Below are 20420 nucleotides of genomic sequence, written 5' to 3'. Positions count from 1 at the left end.
AAACCTTTTTAGCTGTACTCCTGTTTGACGCACGTAAATCGAAGAGGGCTTTGGCCGAATGCGTGTTGTGATGATGTCACACGACACGCCTTAGCCTAAATCTGTAGAAAATCTAAATCTTTAGTAATTTAGAAAAATTGCTCCTCTGAATATTGCGGCATTTACTTGATGTTGCATTCATTTATGCGATCACAAAATCGCAAAAATCCTGGAGGGACTGATAATTAGAAGCGTGCATTAAAAGGTGCAATAGCAGCGTCCCATGACATACGAAACTGAAGGTCTCTGAGATTTGTATCTGAGCTTTTCGCTGGTGCTGCTACTTTGAAGCACGTCAACCTTGGCCTTCTGATTATGGATTTTAAGCTTATAAATACTGTTATGAAAGATCATTTGTCATGTATAAAAGAACAATCCTTTTCCACTGACCTTTGCCCTGATTATAAAATCAGGTTCTATCTTTTTTTCTTTCTTTTTTTTTGTGGAAAATGCAAATACAAAAGCTACTGATGATGTGCAGTCTGTAAATAACAGTGAGGTTTAATTAGACGCTCTGATTTAATTTGGTGCAGATGCCTATACACAGATGGTTTACCTATGCTGAAGATCCTCTGTATAGCCGAACACCCTGCATCAAAATATTTAATGACACGCGGGTCATAACGACTGCTGCGTTCCTTGTGCGTACGTACGTTATGGAGCCGCACAGTCCTAGCTCTGATTGTCATATTTATGCTCTCAGCCACCAGGGTGCCATGAAAAAGCTTTGGTAATCTCTAGTGTCATAAAAATCATATACTTGTGCTTTTATTTGGTGCAATAAACCTTGCTGTGGGGGGAATAAAGCCTCCATATGGTCTATTGTCTTTAATGTTATGTAAACCGTAGTAGTAGTAGATTTAAATGATATGAACAAGATCTGACACTTCACGAATCACACTTCATATTACATTCTTGATTTACGCTTGTCAGCAATTTAAACTGTAGATTCACGTAATTGCTATAATGCAAGAAACTTACAGACAGATGTTGTGAAGGGAACCGAAGTTTCGATGTAAATTCTTGGCCTTGTAAGACGTTGGTTGAATAACACTGGAAGGATCGTCCCATACTCACTGCACACATTTGCATCTTTTCTAAGAAAACGAATAGCGTGTACATTTTTCTTTATAATAACTGTGTGAGAAGTTCACGAGCTACTACAGGCCAAGGTTAAGCTTATTATTTTTGATTCCTGTCCTTTTTTTTGTATTTGACAGAACAAAAAAAAGAATAAGCCACCCAGCTAAAACTGATTATGAAAAATACACCACCTTTCAACTGACCTACATAATCCATTATGTAGCGAGCTATTATGGAAATTGCCTTTTGTGGTGCATGTGTTGAATTCAGGGACTCATGCTTCTTCGTCAGAGTTCCAGAGTGCCTCGCTGTTATAGTTTGCAACCTATTCAATTAAGTGATTCAATCGAACGGTATTTTAGCTGTACGTATATTAAAATGTTTTTGAAGATATATCATGAAATGTATGGTTAGTGGTAGAAAATATTTCTTGGATTATTCTATCAGACAAAGTAGGAAATTCACTTCCGGTTTTGTTCACTTCTCAAGCTCTTTATAATGACAGATCTCAGTAAGGACGAATCAGTAATAATGAGTCTGTGTATTTAAGGCTTCTGCGTTTTGCATCTTGCACCTTGGAAACCTAATAATGCCTCCATGCTGATTCAGAAATTGATACTATCAATATTATCCAAAGTTTTCTTCCTGGTTTGCCCTTTATCCTGAGCTACCATGTGTGCGCTGATGGTGGGTCTGTACCGGACCCTGCCTGAGCCTCGCTCTAAACCCCAAGCTATGAATAGGAGTGTGCTGACAGTGAAATATGGCTCTGCTATGGACTCCCTCATTTCTAATGAGAACAGAGTGTTCTTGTCCTCCGCTCATTCTCAATGTGTTAATTTAACTGAATCAAGGCTGCAACATGCACCTTTATTCACAACCAAGGGCACTTTTTTGGAAGAAGATATTAAAGGTATCATTTCTTCTTATTCTCTGTAATCATGTTTAGTGTTATCGTTATTCATTATGCTTTGACTATAGTAGATAACAAGAAAAACAAATTCTTAAGCAATTCATGGATTATTTCTTATTAAAAAGTTCTTTAAATATTTGCTCGGAACAGTCAACTTTATTTCCTTTACCCTATCCCGTATTTTCTGCTCTCTCTGAAATGCAAATACTCTCTCCTCCTGCACGGCAGCTGAGCAGGAATTTTTCATACACAGGACTGTATGCAAATCACCTAGTTCAATTCCATCAAATAATGTTAAAACCAAAACTCTATGAAAGAAGTAATTTAATGAATTTTTCAAGAATGCAAATCCATGGCCGCTTGGAGCACAGTTTTTCATCAGGGCATTAAGCTGAATTGAGTTGGGCAACTTATCTTAATAGTTGATCTGAGTGCAGTGGCTCTGATGAGTATGGAGGCCTCTGAGTGTAATCAACGCTTTGCCTCCTCTTGCATGGCTTTTTTTTTTTTTTGCGAGGACCAACGCAGAATTAGCACCACTCATGCTTCGGTGGACACAAATATGACAGGCGCACCATTGATATACGCAGTTAATTACTTTCAGATGATTATTAAAGGAGCCAGCCTCTCTTCCAATTTTGGAGTCTCCCATAATAGCAGTGGCCTGTTTGAAGAGCCTCAGCATTACAGCTCTTGTGTTCTATAACCCAACTGGGAATAGCTGAAAATTATTCTAAATATTAACGTCCCAATATTTTGTAGTATACTGCGGCGTAATGCTCCTTTTTAAGCTATTATTAGGCACTACACAATCACCTAGTGGAGAGGCCTATCTCAGTTGATTTAGATTGGCCAGTTGTGCTTCATCTTTTATTACATCTGTCCTGCTGAGTGAATGGTGAGTGTGTCTCTGCCTTCCCTCTGGCATCACCTCATAAGACAGATTTGCTTCTTACCACAGAGACAAGCAATGTAATTAGACCTATGACACTATTAGGATTAAAGCTGATAAAGCTGTCGCATGAACTACAGGCCTTGTGCCCCTCCAATTAATGCTGTATTACAAGACATATCATTACGCTATGTGCAATAGTCACATGCTGAATTCAGTTAAAGTGACACTTAACCCTTATGTTCTATTTGCCTGTGTTTACAGGGTGTTTAAATAATTCTTATTATATTATATTATATTATATCATATTATATTATATTATATTATATTATATTATATTATATTATATTATATTATATATCCATCCATCCATTTTCTGTACCGCTTATCCTACACAGGGTCGCGGGGAGCCTGGAACCCATCCTAGGGAACTCGGGGCACAGGGTGTGGGACACTGTGGATGGGGTGTCAACCCTTCACAGTGCACAATCACTCACACACTCATACAGCCCTTCACACACTACGGACAATTTGGATATGCCAATCATTTTTGGAAATGATCATTTGGAAAGCCAACAGTGCATGTCTTTGGAATGGAAGAGGAAACCGGAGTACCTGGAGGAAACCCCTGAAGCATGGGGAGAACATGCAAACTCCACACACACAGGGCGGAGGCAGGAATTGAACCCCAACCCTGGAGGTGCGAGGCAAACGTGCTAAGCACTAAGCCACCATATTACATTATATTATATTAAATTATATTATATTATATTATATTATAGTGACTGTACCTAGGTCATGTTTATCTGTCAGTAATAAGGTGACTCGCTTTTAACATTAAGTTCCTAATTGGTCTTGGTAGATATTTAAAAAAGAGTTTTACACTTAGACATCTGCAGGCACTCTTGCAAAGGGGTTTTAAGTGTTTACAATATAAACATTGCTTAAATGTCTAATAAGCGATATAAAACTGAAATATTTGGGGTATTTAAGTATACACTTTACATTTGTATTGCTATGATGTAAAAATGGAAATCTTAAAGACAAAGAGAGCACCATATAAGCATTTTGAACATGCGGATTGAGCGATAGCATGGCGCAGATTGAGACAGACAGACATTAGTTAGGTGTTGATTTAGAGCATATGGAGCACAGTGTACAGAATGTGATGCTGGGTAATAATTTTACACAAGCTTTAAAAGGCAACCTTTACTTATTTTTCTATTTATGCAGCACAGGCGTTGAAGTGAATGGCACGGAGGGTGTATAATTACATCAATTTAAATGGACATTATTTTAGCCTGCGCTAAACAAGCCACTGGAGCAGAAAATTGTCCAGTTTCATCCACACTCACTATAAACACCTCGGGAAATATGATGATTTCCCTCTTCGTCTCTTCAGTAAATCCCTCAAGTGTTTGCCCATTCTTGAGCACTCAGTGGTTTTGTATAAGTCTTAAAATACACCACACAAATGTCACCCTCCTTTTTCCCTGACCATACAGATGAAATTTGGCCTACAAATAGCTGCATTTTTGGGTTCAACGGTCCCATTGGGGTTCTCAAAATTACCACTAAAGAATATTTTTAGCTGACATTAAAAGCATTCCCAAGCACTCTTATGTCAAATCATCATAGCATTTTGATTATGGGACATACCTTATTACTGGATAATTAGAGGCAATAATATTAGAATCGACGGATTCTCTATCAGTATTTCTTTACTGTACTTTAAAAGGATTTTAACCTGCAGTTCTTAGCAACTACACCTCTTCTCCACTTTGCACCACCATGTGACTTTTTTTTTTTTTGTGAGAATTACGAAGAATTACATAGAAAATCACTCACTCGAAATGGCTGTACTTTGAATACAACAACCATACCAAGAAGTATATTTTGAAAATTGAAGCAACACGTAGACTCTTCAGAAATTGTATCACTGACTATATTTACATGGACAGCAGTAATTTTATTATTGACCTTATTCTGAATAAGATAATACTGTGATTAATCTGTTTACATGAGTTATTATTAGAATATTCCTTTCATGTTCCTGTTTTACATGTTATAGAACATAGATCGATTAACAGCACACGTCATTACGTCCTCACGCCACGCGGTCCAACGTTCACTCCAGAATTTCACGCATCAACATACAGTTCGTCTTCATTGTGGTACCGTATACAGTTTTGGGTGTTTGATTTGAAATTTTACGAAAGCGTCAAGTGCGGTTAATTATTTATCATGCTATACGTGCAAATAGAGGAATGCAGATACAAATTCTCCAGCAACATTCCTGTTCTTACGGCCATCAAGGCACTTCATAATATCCATTTCTTTCAGAATTCTTAACATTGCAGTCGTTTCCCGCTCGGACCAAAAGTGTGCCTTCTTGCTTGAAGTCATGCTCTCTTGTTTGCCGTCAAACGTTAATAGTGTGATTAAGGTGTGTACATGTCTGTAATGCACTTCCATAATGCGACTAAAACAGGAATACTCCATATGTCTTAATTCCATTTGTGTTTACTTCGAGTATGACCTTAGCCGGAATATTGTTGTGCATCTAAACATACTGATTGTTATTAGTAATATTACAGAATTCTAACCAAACATCAGGTAGAATATGTATGCTGGTTCTCCACTTTGTGTGTGTGTTTGGACAGGAAGTGATGGCTTTGAAATATGGACAGGGCAGGACGGGAGACATTAGCATTTTAGCTGCAGTCATAAATCTGATGAAAAGAGGGAAGAGGAAAGGAACTGGAGATTGATAGACTTTACATTTAGTAACAACCAGGAGCAAAAGCATGGTTTTATTCTGCCTTTAGGGTCACCTTCCAGAGAGTGGGGTCTGACTAAAACACCAAGTTTAATATAGGAGTGTCACAGGAGGGAGAAATTAAGAGGTGTGTGTGAATACTGTCTTATGAGTTTCTCACAATTGAACTGGCAGAGGTTGTGTGTTCATGTGGTTGACCTTGGTGTAATAGTGAGCATAAGTAGAAGTAACACAGTGCCTCTTTCTTGATAGATATGTATTAGACTGTTCACGGAAGGCATGCAGAAATCCATCTGACAATGATGGATCTTTGTATATTTCACACAGAGTGTGTATGTCTGAGGGGGGGTGGACAGGTGTACTGTATCCTGCGTGCATGTTAATAGAAATTGGAGGGACAGAACACAAGAGCCTGTTTATTTCAGGCACTTTATTCAATAGTGTATGATGCCTTACGGTCCTCTAATAACATTAATTTTCTTTCACCTTGCTTTGGTTTTAACTTTTTTGCATTAACAGTCAGTTAATCTGTCAATTTAGAAGTACAGGAAGTGAGTGTGTAAGAGTTTACTTGAATTTAGATGCTCTACTGATACACACAGGTAACATTAAAGGGAAATAAAAACAGCATAAAGTGTCTTAGTAAGGTGTTGAGCCACTGCAAACAGCCTGAACAGCTACAATGCGCCTAGGCATAGATGCCAAATAGATGTATTCTCTCAGTTGTTGTGTTGTTGATGGTGGTGGACAATGCTGTCTAAGACACTGTGAAGGACATAGCATATGATTTACATCATTTTATCCTGATCAAAACTCATGTTTTGAGGAGTGTGCCCTCGTGCTCTGCGCATCGGGACATTGTCATCCATTCAGAATCGAAATTTTTCATCATAGGATATTAAGTTGATCATTCAGAATAACTTTGTACTGATTTGCAGTGACCCGTCATTCTAAAGGGACAAGTGAACCATTTTGGTCCATGCCAACAAAATGTCCCTGCAGCGTAACAGTCACCATTTGTTTTTCTGTCTGTAGTTTAAAAAGCTTTTTCCATAGTAAACCTCAGACCAAGGCATCACTGCAGAATAGTGACACTGACAACCTTCTAGGTGGAACAGGCCGTCATGTGGCTTGGAATAAAGATATTTGCATTTTTGAGAGAAAGGAAAGCAAAAAAAAAAAAACCTATTTACACAAGGTCCAGAAATTTGTGGAACATTCCCTGGCCCAGGCCAGTTTCATGCACTGTGATCCCAAGGCTTTCTCATTCCTTTTTCAAGCTCTCTGCATTCAGATTTAATGTTGGAGTCAGTCAGTGCAATCTGACTTCCAGGTAAATCCATAAGAGTAAAGAGCAAGAAACTGCGCTCCTGACTTTTGATCAGATATCCGATACACTTCACATCTGGCCCAGGATCGCACTGGTAAGCCTGCCTAGAGGGGGGACTCGTTGCTTAAATGACAGGAGACTTTCTGTGTGACACACATCTTAGTGCTCACGGTCCCTTTAACAGTCTGCACAAAGAAGCTGTCAATTCCCCCTCATGCTCACTCTCTCCGAGAGCAATCTATCCGTCAAGGTACGGAGGGAGTGCTGTGACAGTGCACTGACCTTGAGAGCTTTGCATTGATTTCCAGTACCGTCATACAGATGGGGGTAGTACAGAGGGGTTTCGTACATGGCTGCCTGCCTGTAGATGTGATTAGGAACAGATTTCCGAAATTCCGATACGGCACCACCTGCCCAAGATGATGGATCACCTTCCTCTATTCCATCAATCCTCACCTGCGGGCGAGAGGGTGACACCTGTGTGAAATTTATCATCATATACGACATCTCCATATCTAGCCAATAACAGCACTCGATTTGTAAACAAGACTCCGCCCACTAAGTTTGCCAGAAAGTGTCTTCTAACAAGAGATTTGCAACATTACTATACCATTGATGTCAGTATGTGAGCAAGTGTGAGTAAAATCTAAAGCCATATAAAAGGTCATCATTCAGCATTTGACCGACTGCTCTTCTGAATTCTTCTCAATCTTCAAGCTATGACAGATAATAAACCATTTTTCATGCAGTGTATATTTAACAGGGTTTATTAATGTCCCATCCATCCATCCACCCAAAAAAGCAAGGAAAGCATAAAGGAGAGTCATGTGGCCATGACTGCACTAATTTAATTAATTTCCACATTTCCCCCTCTCAAGATTTTATGGATAGTTAAGAACCTTCTGTTATTTTTACGACTTCAGGAAGTCAAGTGTGAGCTATCTTACATTGAGTCAATTCTTTCTACTTAACCATTGATGATTAACCAATGGCAAAATTAATAGTCTATAAAGAGCTCCAAAACAGTTCTGCATAATTCTAATATCTCAAAGAAAGATCAAGGTAATTGGGTTTTCAACTGGGCCACTTTGTCACTTCAAAAATCTCTCCAGCCTCCAGTAAAGTCAATAAGCACAAACTCTCTGGTACTTACTGTCCCTGTCAAAACAGCTAATGTACAATACTGTGTTCAGAACTGTACTCAAAGCCTTACCATGACTCATGGCTATTGGCTGTAATAATCCCTCTTCTCCTTCTCTCAATCTCATTAGCCACAAGAACTAAAGAGCTTAAAGCACACAGGCCAATCAGCAATAAGACACCACAACACAACAGTCTTTGGAATACATGATGCTTTTTGTGTGTATTTTCTTGCCTTTCCTCATGTCGCCTCCCTTACTTTCTGAAAGCCCCAAATGGATTAGGTGTCATCAAAGGCTAAGAAGTGTTACCAATTGATTTTCACAACAGCGCATTGTTCTCCTATAAGTAGAACTTGGAATCACAGTTGTGTGCTGGGTTTTGATGTGGCTCTTTTTTCTTTTTCTTTTTTTTTCCACGATGCACTGTGCATATGAAGCAGTGTTAGCCAGATGTACGGAGAAGACGTTTAATCAGTTGTGAAGATGAGTAAGGCCATTGTTCTCTCTGCCTTTTCTGTATCTAAGGGCAGACAAATTCTCAGCTCTGGGAAGTATGATTAGGGCTTAGTATTGTGATTTGAAACTCTTAAATTGGTACAGATTCTTAAGCAGCCAGCTTTACACTTAGCACTAGTTGAGAGCCAGGGAAGTTTTGTCAGTTTGAGTACTGATCGATATAGAATTTATAATCATTAATTCATAAATAATGCCACTTAATCCTGAAGATTGTGGTGCGAATTTTGTAGCCTGTGCTACAGGAAGTAGCCTTTGCTAAGAAAATTTTTATTCAACTGCCATTAGTTGCACAGTACAGTACCTCTAAAAAAATACTCAGTAACCAAGGTGTGCGCGTGTGTGTGTGTGTGTGTGTGTGTGTGTGTGTGTGTGTGTGTGTGCGGGCGCGTACACGTGGTTTGTGTCTGAAAGAGAACATGCTGCCATATTTCTTCATGAGAGCAACCACTTTCAGCTGAATCCAGCTCTGGAATGGCCTGTCAGGGGAAATGAGAACAAGTAGTTCCTGTGCTGTGCAGGACACAAATCCTTTAACCGTCAACATGCTTCCTAACACTAAAGTGAGCACCTAAACAAACTCTTCCAGGCTGAACACCTCCTCATGTTCCACCTTTTAAAATGCCTTTACAGATGATCTGTAGCAGCTATTGTTGTTCCATATCATATCATATGAAAAAACTCCCAAAACCCAAATGCTACATTTTCTCAACATTCATATTATTTCGGATCATTGTCAGACGTGGTCGTTAAGTAGGGAACTTGTTTCCACAACAGTACAAATACAGTGGAAACCTTTGTCTGCAAATGTTTCTGTCTCCAAAAATTGAAATATTACAGGAACATTAAAAGAATAATCTTAATCTTTAACATCTCAGCCCCTCCAGGATTTTGCGATTTTGCGATCGCAGAAAGGAACGCAAAATCAAGCAAAGTCTGCAATATTCAGAGGGGCTTGCAAGTTTTCCCACAGATTTGGGCCGAGACGCATCATGTGACGTCATCACAACGTTCGATTCATGTGCATCGAACATGAGTACAGCTAAAAAGGTCTTGTTTACCAATAAACATCACTATGGAAGTCTGTGCAACCCAATTTTGTGCAACTGCAATTTCACCAGTTCGAGTAATTTTCCGCAAAAAAACACAAAAAACCCAGCAAGTTGCATCACAAATTTAGAAAAAAGCCACAGCAAAATCAAGCATTTTTGGCCGCAACAATCACAAAAAAATCCTGTATGGACTGACCTCTGTGTCTACAGCATACAGACTAGGGCTGTGACTGAATATCCCTACTATACAGTAGGCAAAAAACAGTACTCCAAAGGAGTAGTATGTCCGTAGTCTCAGTGTTCATAAAACAGCAGGCGAGAAATACCCAGATGACCTACTGCTTCTGCTGAGATTCTGCAGTATGGAACCAATGGACACTACACTATCCCATAAGGCAACGGGACTAACACCGAAGAGCTGTATGTGCTATAGGTACTGTATTAAACATTGTTCCTTGTGGTTAAACCGTACATGTTTAACAACACCTGAGTAAACTATTAACTTCTTGAAGGTTTAAACAAGAAAAAACAGTTGTGGTGCAGGTTCTCCAATCTGGCAATTATAGAATTGTACTCCTTGTACTGAGGAAAGAGCAGAAAAACTCAGTTTTCATAATTATTATTATTATTGATGACAAGTTGAATTCTGTCAAAAACATAAAAACTTATAATATGTCACTATATAATGAGAATTTAAGCCCACAAGTTTACGTTCTAACAATAAAGGGTTTTGGAAGAAATTAGAGATGTTATGTGGTTTTATTATACTTTCAAATAAGAAAGCAGTTCTGGTTACTCAGTGGAAGCAGCGGTGGTGCAGCGGGTTTAGTGTTGTCTAAACGACTTCTAGCTGCCCAGTACTTCCTTTATACAGAAATTAAGTTTCAAGTCAAAAGGGAAATGTGTTGAAATAACAGTTTATGGTCATCACACATACGCTACACATTTAGTAGATAGAGTTTAGGCTGAAAAACACTGTCATACCTTTAAGCCATTTTTAGCCATAATGTCTTGCACTACAGCCTGCAAAAGTGGCACACCTCAGGTATGCCCTGTCCTGTGTTGTGCTATCTGACTCCACTGACACCATTGAGAAGGTCTCATGATATCCCTCGCATGCTTTCTTCATGTTTCTGCCTTTCCTCTGTGCATTCTGCTATCATCCTCTGCGTCCCGCATTGACAGAGGAGTAATTTGAACTCCATCTCCCAGGGGTCCACTCCTTTACTTCCTGCTCCTCGAATAAGCAGTGTATTGATTAGATATCAGCCGGTAATTGGGCTGCGATCTCTCTCTCTCTCTCACCCCTGAGATGTATGACGGCTGTGACAGGAAATGGATACCCCCACTGATGCTGGTAAATAGTCTGTTGGACAAAATGTCTTCCCTAAACAGTTGTCATGTCAGGCTCAGGCCTTTTTACTTTCTCCCAGTGAACGCAAAGTTACTCATCATTAGGGTAGCCTTGATGAGTAACCTATACGTGACCTACACGTACATAATATAGCTATTAGAGCTGTTTAAAATGTGTTGCATTTAGAACGTTATTTAGTCCAGGACTGTGATTGATTTATATTTGGACAATAAGCTTTAACTTCAGAAATACTGTGTAAGCATTGGTGGATGTTGATCTGTACTTGGGTGGGTTTATTTTTCGTTCATTTTTGTTTCATGTGCTGGATGTTTTGTCTGTGTTTTGTCTTTCATGTCCTGCCAGTTGCCATGTGCCTTGTTCCTGCCTGTTTCTGATTGGATGATTGATGATTTTGGTTTCTGTTTGATGACTTGTCATTCTACCTCCTGTGCAGACCATTGGCATTGTTGTGTCTCGCATCACCTCAGCGCTGTCTTGTAGCTCACTTCTCTCCCTTTGGTTATTGCCAGTGTATTTCCCTCTGCCTCTTCATTGTGCTTTGTCCAGTCCATACCGGATTTCCTGGAGGTTTTAAATTTTTTTTTAAAAATTTATTGTTGCACCCAAAAATAATCGATTTTGCTGTGGCTTTTTTCAAACTTTGCTATGCAACTTGCGGAGTTTTTTGTGCTTTTTTTGTGTGGAAAACTACTTGAATTGGTGAAATTGCAATTGCACTAAATTGTTTTGTCTTTCGCAGTGATGTTTGTTGAGATGGAAATGAGACCTTTTAGCTGTACTCATGTTTGACGCACACGAATTGAAGAGGGCGTTGGCTGAATATGCGCGAAGATGTCACATGAGGCATCTTGGCCCAAATTTGTGAAAAAATCTGTGGTAATTTTGAGAAATTGCAAACTCCTCTGAGTTTGCTTGATTTTTTTTAAAAAAATAAAAAATTCATAGCCTCTATCTAGTTAAAACACAAATAGATATGTTGTAAAATTGTGGGAAAGATAATATCTGTTTTTTTTCTCTTTGTTTGGATAGGTGATGTAGAACATTCACTGTATGGTCATGTGTGCCTGGATGATGTCCATAGACAACCACTCCCATTTGAGGAAACCTAAAACCTAAACAATACTAGTCTGCCATCACTTTATTGGTTTGACCCGGACTGGGTCGTAACATCAGGTAAGGTTTAGGTAAGGTTCACAGCAGCAGAAAAGCAACTAAAGCAGATAATCAGAGCAAAGGAATGTGTGATTTCTTCCCAGAGTCTCTCAGGCAGAACAGACACAACATGCCAAAGCAGCCATTTACCTAACAGAAAAATGACTTTCAAAAGCCACCACTGCGCCCTGGCTCTCCTTTAAAGCCACATTTGACAAGGATCTCATTTGGATGCTCAATATTGCCGTCATCAAACAGTCAGCCATCTCAGCCATCCTGTTCATCATAGCAGCATCACTTTTGCACTGCAGTTCGATTACGGCCCTTGAGGACATTTTGCTCCTATAGATACTACACAGGAAGTGCGAAGAATGGAGATCTTTGGAGCTTCTTTTTCTGTTGATTAAAATGAGAATTTATGTAAGGGTTTGTGTATAAACTTTAATGCACATAGGACACATGTCTGTTCATTACTGAGAGTCTCACAATAAAATGTACTATATTAACAGTTCAGTGCAACAATGATAAAGTTTCAATGACATAAATGTACTACGGATTGTCTCATTATCTTTATTATTTTTTTCTTCTTTAAGAAGCCACAGCACTGAAGCATGGTCTGCTTTATGAATTTGGGCTTATAAGAGCAGTTAAGTTACAGTCTTAAGTGAAAAAGGTGCAGTAGTTCTTCATTTTGTGCCTACAGCGGAAGATATTTTGGCATCATATTTAGAGTAATGAGCAACTGTTCATGTGTAAATATTACGCATGGTTTTTAGACACTTTACATGTTATGTTTCACACAGTTTTTCACACGTGGACTATAGTGCATGTGCTTTATTATTCCACATTCGTTCAGTTATTTTCAGTAACCACTTTATCCTGGTCAACATTGCAGTGGATCTAGAGTGTATCCTGGGAGCAGGTGTGAGGCAGGAATACACCCTGGATGGGGCGCATCCATACACTGATGGGCACCACACACCCATTCACATGACTAAATTATCCAATCTACCTACACATACATTAACACGAGCTCAAACCCTGGATCCTGGAGCTGTCTGGCACCCTACCCCACATATTTTCACATGTTAATTTTTTGGGGGGGACAGAGGCTTAAATGGTGATGGTAACATATAGCACTTTTTTTTCCCCCAAAGTGCTTTACACTGGTTCTCATTCATCCATTCTCACACATGCACTCATGCCAATCATACCAATGGTAGCAGAGCTGCCATGCAATGTGCTAGCTTGCCATCAGGAGCAACTGCCCAACACTTCAGCATGTGGAGTCATGTGAGCCGGGAATCGAACCGCCAACTCTATGATTAGTGGAAAACTCACTCTACCACCTAAGCCACAGCCACCCTGTGGTTAGTGGTTAGTGGTTAGCACGTTTGCCTCACACCTCCAGGGTCGGGGGGTTCGATTCCCGCATGGAGTTTGCATGTAGCTTCATCCCTGTGCTTTAGGGGTTTCCTCCGGGTAGTCTGGTTTCCTTCCCGAGTCCAATACATGCACTGTATGCTGATTGGTATTCCCGATTGGATGGCAACCCATCCAGGGTGTTCCCTGTGTTCTGTTGGGTTGAGGTAAGGCCTCTATGCAGGCCACTCAAGTTCTTCCACACCAACCTTGGCAAACCATGTCTTCATGGACCTCACTTTGTACACAGGGCCTTTGTCATGCTGGAACATGTTTGGGCTCAGCCATTCAGTTCTAGTAAAAGTTTATGCTATAGCATACAAAGACATCTTATATGAATATGTGGCAACAGTTTATATTAGGCCCACATATAGGTGTGAAAATCAGGTGTCCACATGGTTTATGTTTTACTCCAGAATTCAGTGACTGAGATGCAGTTGGAATGGCCGAGATTTAATGACATACAACCATTGAAAATCTTTTATATTTGTTGTAAAGTGAATCAGCCACCTTGCGGCAGATCACTGCAAAACATCGTCAGTTTTATTTAGGTAAACTTTAAGAAAACTTGTTGGCATCTTTGATGGAGTCAGTATTAGGTATACATAGCACACACAAAGACATTCACATAGACGTTTGCAATACTTACTGCTTCAGTTCTCAGGATTACATCTGCATTACATTTCTCTCCAATCATGTCAGCCTTCCTCGCTGCAGTGCTCTCTATCTACTCTGTGTCTTATATAACTCATAAATAATGGCAGTTAATGTATGTTTACACCCTGCTGTTGCATGATTCATGTCTCTCATTGTTACTACTCTTGTGTACATTCCCAGACATGTTTTAAATGTCTGCACTGATGGCCGATATGGGAGCATTTGAGGCCCTGGCACAAATGTATTTGTGGATTGTATATCTCCCCTGTTCATGTGGCCCGCTACAATTTCTCACGCGCTCCGCACTGTTTGCAGGTGATGGATAGCCGGCACTTGGCCTTACACACTGTTGTTGGCTGTGTGTCTAATAAACTAGTGGGGGAGTTCCTGCTGCCGTTGTTTATATAAGGCAACACTATCTCCTCATGGGCGAGGTGAATAATATGCTCAACCATTATTTAAATAATTCCTAATTCTCTGGAGTAGTTTATCATAATGTGAACGTATAAGATTTGCAGGGCATATATAGAGGGGGCCTTAGTGAATAGACCAGTACAGAGATCCCCCTCCTCCTCCTCCTCCTCCTCCTTCTCTGAGGTGACTCTTGGGAATGTTGCCATCTCCGAAGCTGTTGGTCATATCTCTGTATCAGATCTGGAATGAGGCCAGGTTCCCCGGGCCAGTTGGGAGTGCAGTAAGAAGAGCTAAAGACCGTAAGTAGCTGCCACAACAAATAAATTCTCAATGTAAAAAAGGACAGAGGATCCATGGAGTAGGTGCAGAAATAGAGAAATAGGGTAATCCAAGAGTTGAAAGTTCTGTGCCTTCAGGGAATCTGTGGCTGTCTCTCTTACACACGCGCACACACGGCCTGGACCTAAGCCAAACTTCAGTCAGCCTTGTTTGCTGAAATGTCACTGTATATTTGTCTAGAACATCTACATTTACACTATCTCTGTGTGTATTTGTGCACACATTCTTCTGTTTCATATGCGGTACTTAAACCTTTGACAGTTAAACCTTAATCTAGGATTATACCCAATCACCTGGTCTAAATCTGTCTTTCTGTCCTTCCTATAGTCGTCTTCCACTGCACACACACTTTCCCCTTGAAGGTGGTTCAGGATGAGGTTTGATCTCTCAATGCCGATCAACACTCATTTTATGGCTGCTATTCAAGCCATGTCTTTTACAGAGAGTCTGTTCCCTGAGTGGGAAATTGCTCATAATTTTTCAGGAGCATTAGCATTAGCCCTCCTGCAGTGTTGTGTAAATTGAGCTTAGTTACCTGCATTTTGCTCATAGCAGCTTCCTCTAATTCATACTTCTTGTCTTCTTTGGTTTATAATTAGAGTTCATTAGACCGATGCTGTGTCACTTTCCAGAGTGACTTACGACTAAGTGTTTGGGGTGAAGGGCCTTGCTCAAGGTAGCACCAGTGGCAGTTTGGCAGCACTGAGGTTTAAAATCAGTACCCCATGGCTTGAACTACTAGCCTATCACTGAACACATCTAGTGATGTTGTTCACTTTGCATCTCTGTTAAATTCCAGTTTTGTTAGTCTAAAAAAAACAGCTCTATGTGAATCATGTTTCTCACAGCTGTCTGTATCTACAGATGTCTTCATTTTTAGAAATGCCTTTGCTCAATTTTTATAGGCATTTAATACTTATATCTCACAAATATCTCACAAATCGGGGCAGTTGTGGCTCAGGTGGTAGAGCGGGTTGTCCACTAAAAGTAGCGTTGGTGGTTTGATTCCCGGCCCACATGACTCCACATACCGAAGTGTCCTTGGGCGAGACACTGAACCCCAAGTTGCTCCCAATGGCAAGTTAGCGCCTTGCATGGCAGCTCTGCTACCATTAGTGTGTGAGTGTGTGTGTGTGAATTTGTGAATGAGACACAGTGTAAAGCGCTTTGGATAAAAGTGCTATATAAGTGTGCCATATACCATTTACCAAATCGGGGGGGGGCACTGTGGCTTAGTGGTTAGTATGTTTGGCTTGCACCTCCAGGACTCCTGATTCCTTTTGTTTGGGCCTCTTAGTTCCAGTGAAGGGAAATCGTAATACTACAGCATACAAAGACATCCTAGACAATTGCTTCCAACTTCATGGCAACAGTTTGGGGAAGAACCGCAAATGAGTGTGATGGTCAGGTGTCCACACACTTTTGGCCATAAAGTGTACATTGATAATTCATGTTGTATGTGTATATATTTTTAACTTTGCATTAAACAAAAGCACACTTAGTGCAAATTTGTTTTCTAAATATAGTAAACAAAGTATTAAAAGATGTGGGTGTGAATAAGTGTTTGTATGTGTGTGTCTCTGGAACATAGGTGTGTGGTCTATTGACTGAATGCAGTAGACCTCTCTGGCTGATTTAGGACTCGGGTAAACCACAATGCTTTATTGTGTTTGGGGCTATTAGTCAGCTGTATGAGCTGAGCATGATCCCTGTGCAGGCTTTGCGAGATCAGATCAGATTGGTAAATTGATGTTGATTATCCTGCCTGGTTTATATCTAACATCTATCTACTAATAAATATTGAATGCAGCCTGAGTTGTTTACATAAGTTTCCATGAGAAAATACGGTAATTTTAGGCTCAAATTACTTCCAACCTCCAACAGCAAAGACGTTTATCACAAAAAAACAAAACCCTATTGTATTTCTTATGTTTCTCCTCCAGATGTGTTTAGAGCTACATTTTCACTGATTGGAAGATAGTTTGCTTTGTGATCCAGGCAGTAAATATTGGAAGAGAATTTGCTTTCAGATTAAAATAGTCAGTGCAACCTCAGCCTACACCAGTCATCCGTTTAGTGCATTAACCATGATCTCTCAGGCCCGGCTCAGAGCTGGTGACATTCCCACTAATTTCAGGCTTATTAGCAGGAGTGGGTGGATGTGTTTGTGTGGTGGGATGATGCAGTGTGTGAGGTGTCCTGTTCCCACGGCGAAGCTGAACTGATGAGGTCAGAGCCGAAGAGTTAGGCTTCCCTCTGCTCTCTAATAGCTCAGGTGGGAGACGCTTATTAATGAGCACCTCCATAGCGATATGTGGCACATAAATAACAGAGTCAGGCACATGGCTTCCTCCCTCTGCCATATGAATCATCGGCACTCTGTAACTCTCCCTCTCCCTCTGAGCATCCTGCATCCTGGGTGATAAAACCCATTCCCACTCAGAGATCAGATTTTGCATAAATGGACCAGAGTGAAGATGAGATAAATAAACAGAGGGACCAGTTGCATTATATTTTATGCATGTTTCAAGGGGTCAGTGTGGTTTGATGTAAATACACATGGTATTGAGGGAAAAGCATATTTAGAAAAGTACTCCAAACGAAATATCTGACTGTTAGTGCATGTCGACTGTCATTTTTTACGTACAGGATTTGATTCCCTTAGTGGTGATGGAAAACAGAAATGTAAGGGGAAATGTACATATAAAAATGGTCATATATGACCTCTTAAGTGTTCTTCTACTGGTCTCTCTTCTAGAGTCCCCTTCAAAAGTACTGGAACAGCAAGGCCAATTTATTGTTTTGACTAGACATTGAAGACGTTTGTGTTTGAGATCAAAAGATGAATATGAGACGACGGGTAGAATTTCAGCTCGTATTTATATCTGGATGCGTTAAACAACTTACAACATGGCACCTTTTGTTTGAACCCACCCAATTTTTTCAAGTGATCAAAAATATTGGAATGTGTGCCCTGTTCGGATGATTGTTAAAAGAATTAATTGACAGCCTTGCCGTTCCAGTACTTTCAGAGGGGACTGTATGTAGAAACCTACAATGCTGATTATCACTATTATCAGAGAAGGATGCTAGTAAATCCCCATTGGGTAGTGAAGGACCCTTTACTAGGCAGATTAATCCTATTGGAGTCATGTTATATTATGACATTTCCACATTCTGAAGTGTAGCTGTTTTAAAGATTTGTGTTGGGATTCCCCAATATCACACATATAGATTTTTAAAAATCTCTTCTTTTTGACTCGTTTGCTTTGAACCTTCGAGTGCTTGATGATTGGCTTTAGAGTTGAAGTAGGTGTGTTAGAGAAAGGAGAAGTATTCTAAATCAGTCTTTCAGACTTTAAACTGAGGAGCACTGCAGTTGCACTTGCCAGTAATTTGATTGGCAACTCCACCTCGCTGATATTAGATAATGTAGCATAGGTCTTTCGAAGAGGAAAAGAGAGAGAAAACATATTTTTGTGTGTGTGTGTGTGTGTGTGATCACCTTCCTAAGCACCTGCCAGATAACCTGAGGCTGTGTGCTTTCACAGCTTAGTCTGTTTAATTACATGAGTTAGAAGTTGTACTAGTCGGGAAATTGATTCTGACTTTATTCTGCTTCCCCACTGACATTTAAGATGTGTTTAGAGGGCATCAGATGACTTTCCTCAATGCAAGGAGGAAACTGAAGATCCTGCTGAGTAAATTGACTTCCTGGTTTGCCTTTGTACTGTACATTGGAATTGTCTGTTATTATAGGTTACAGGTTTCTGCAGTAAAGCGAGAAAAAAAACCCACTTCGGATTGGTGTTCTTCGGGTAAGCGTTCTGTTTGGGGATGATATCAGCAGTGTGTTCATGTGCTCAATTTTGCTCTCTTGTTTTTTGGATCCTTGTTTTAGATCCATGGATGCAGCATTTGAACTCGATTTTCTGAGGATAGGGTGAACCTTCATCTGTTGTGCTACGCTGTAGGATGCTAAATTTATTATGATATTTGGATATGTAGAAAATCAGACAATTTGTACAGATCACTTTGGACTATTTGACATCTTTCTGGAGTTTAATTAGTTTGATTAGTTGGTGAATAATTCATCAAACCTAATCAAATCTAAACCTAAGCTAATCTGTGAGACTCAGACCCATAGGGAAAAAAATTAATGAACTTCTCTTAACTTTTTCGATCCTGTATTGCTTTTCAGTTGGCGTTCAAGGATAGTTTTTATTTCGGGTCTAGATACATGATTTAGAGTCACGACATGCATTACATACAATGCATTGCAGAATAATTTAGCATTCAGCTCCTTGCATAGATGTAATTGAAAGACAAGTGTGAACACCACAGCTCAGAATTCTCTAACATTAAGGAATCTGAAATGTCATGGATGAGCCCCCTGCAGAGTGAAAGCTCGGCAGAAAAAGAAACAACACACACACACACACACACGCATGCACGCACACACACGCACACACACGAACACACACATTCTGGGAGTGACTGTCATTCCTCCCTCCTCCAGTCTTTGTGCCATAAACGGATGTGTAGTAAAATCTTCATGGAGAGAGGGATTGGAAGATGGTGAGAGAAATGATAGAGAGGGGGAGTGAGAGGTGGATACATGAAGATAAATGCGTCTGCAGATGAAATGGGAGCGCATTAAAATCCAGATGGTGAAAGGAGAATATTAACTTTGAAATGAGGGAAGCCACTGCTCAATTACCACACTTTGTTTCCATGAAGTGGAAGCGTATTATCTTTATATGTATTTTTTATTCCATTCATAAAGCATTTCATAGAAAGAACTCTGTTCACCTTTTATGTTCAACCTTGTAATAGCCTTTATGCCCCTTTCATTCTATTACAAAGAGACACTACACTTAGTTAAAAATACTTTTTTTTTTTTTTAAACTAAGTGGAGAAACATTTCATTTCCTTTATCCGATAATTAAATGTTGCTCAAATGAGTGCACTGGAATCATCTAGTTCAGTTGAAACAAGTTCGGGATTTAATATACAGTTTTAAATAGCGGTTCCATAATGAATATTAAGCTAGTCACCCACTGGGATTGTATAATGAATGATAATGCTCATAATCCCAGTAATGGATTTCTTTTCATTTAACAAATTAAAGTTTGGCAGAGCAGGTTTACAGGAAGGGTCTATTTCCTCTCATTCACTTCTTTGAATAACATCTACCTTGTCATATCACAGATGATTTGACACTGTGGTATTTGATTTCAGCAAATCAACAAACAAGCAATGCAACTGCGGCTAAAAAACTAGTGCTTTCCTTCTTATTATTGGGCTACAGTGCCACA

General features: G+C 39.8%; 1 long non-coding RNA gene across 2 annotated transcripts in view; it reads left to right on the top strand.

Annotated features, from left to right (window-relative positions):
- LOC108274757 (uncharacterized) overlaps positions 1–12796 on the top strand; it is a 47865-nt gene extending 35069 nt beyond the window's left edge. For both annotated transcript variants that reach the window (XR_008397890.1, XR_001814543.3), the window contains 2 exons: positions 12148–12291; positions 12375–12796. This is a non-coding gene — a long non-coding RNA (uncharacterized LOC108274757). The remainder of the gene's footprint in view (positions 1–12147; positions 12292–12374) is intronic.
- Positions 12797–20420: the final 7624 nt, after the last annotated feature.

Source organism: Ictalurus punctatus, chromosome 14, assembly GCF_001660625.3.
Source record: "Ictalurus punctatus breed USDA103 chromosome 14, Coco_2.0, whole genome shotgun sequence".
NCBI classification, from domain to species: domain Eukaryota; kingdom Metazoa; phylum Chordata; class Actinopteri; order Siluriformes; family Ictaluridae; genus Ictalurus; species Ictalurus punctatus.
Note: the sequence above shows the minus strand (reverse complement) of the source record. Positions and strands in the feature narration are given on the sequence as shown.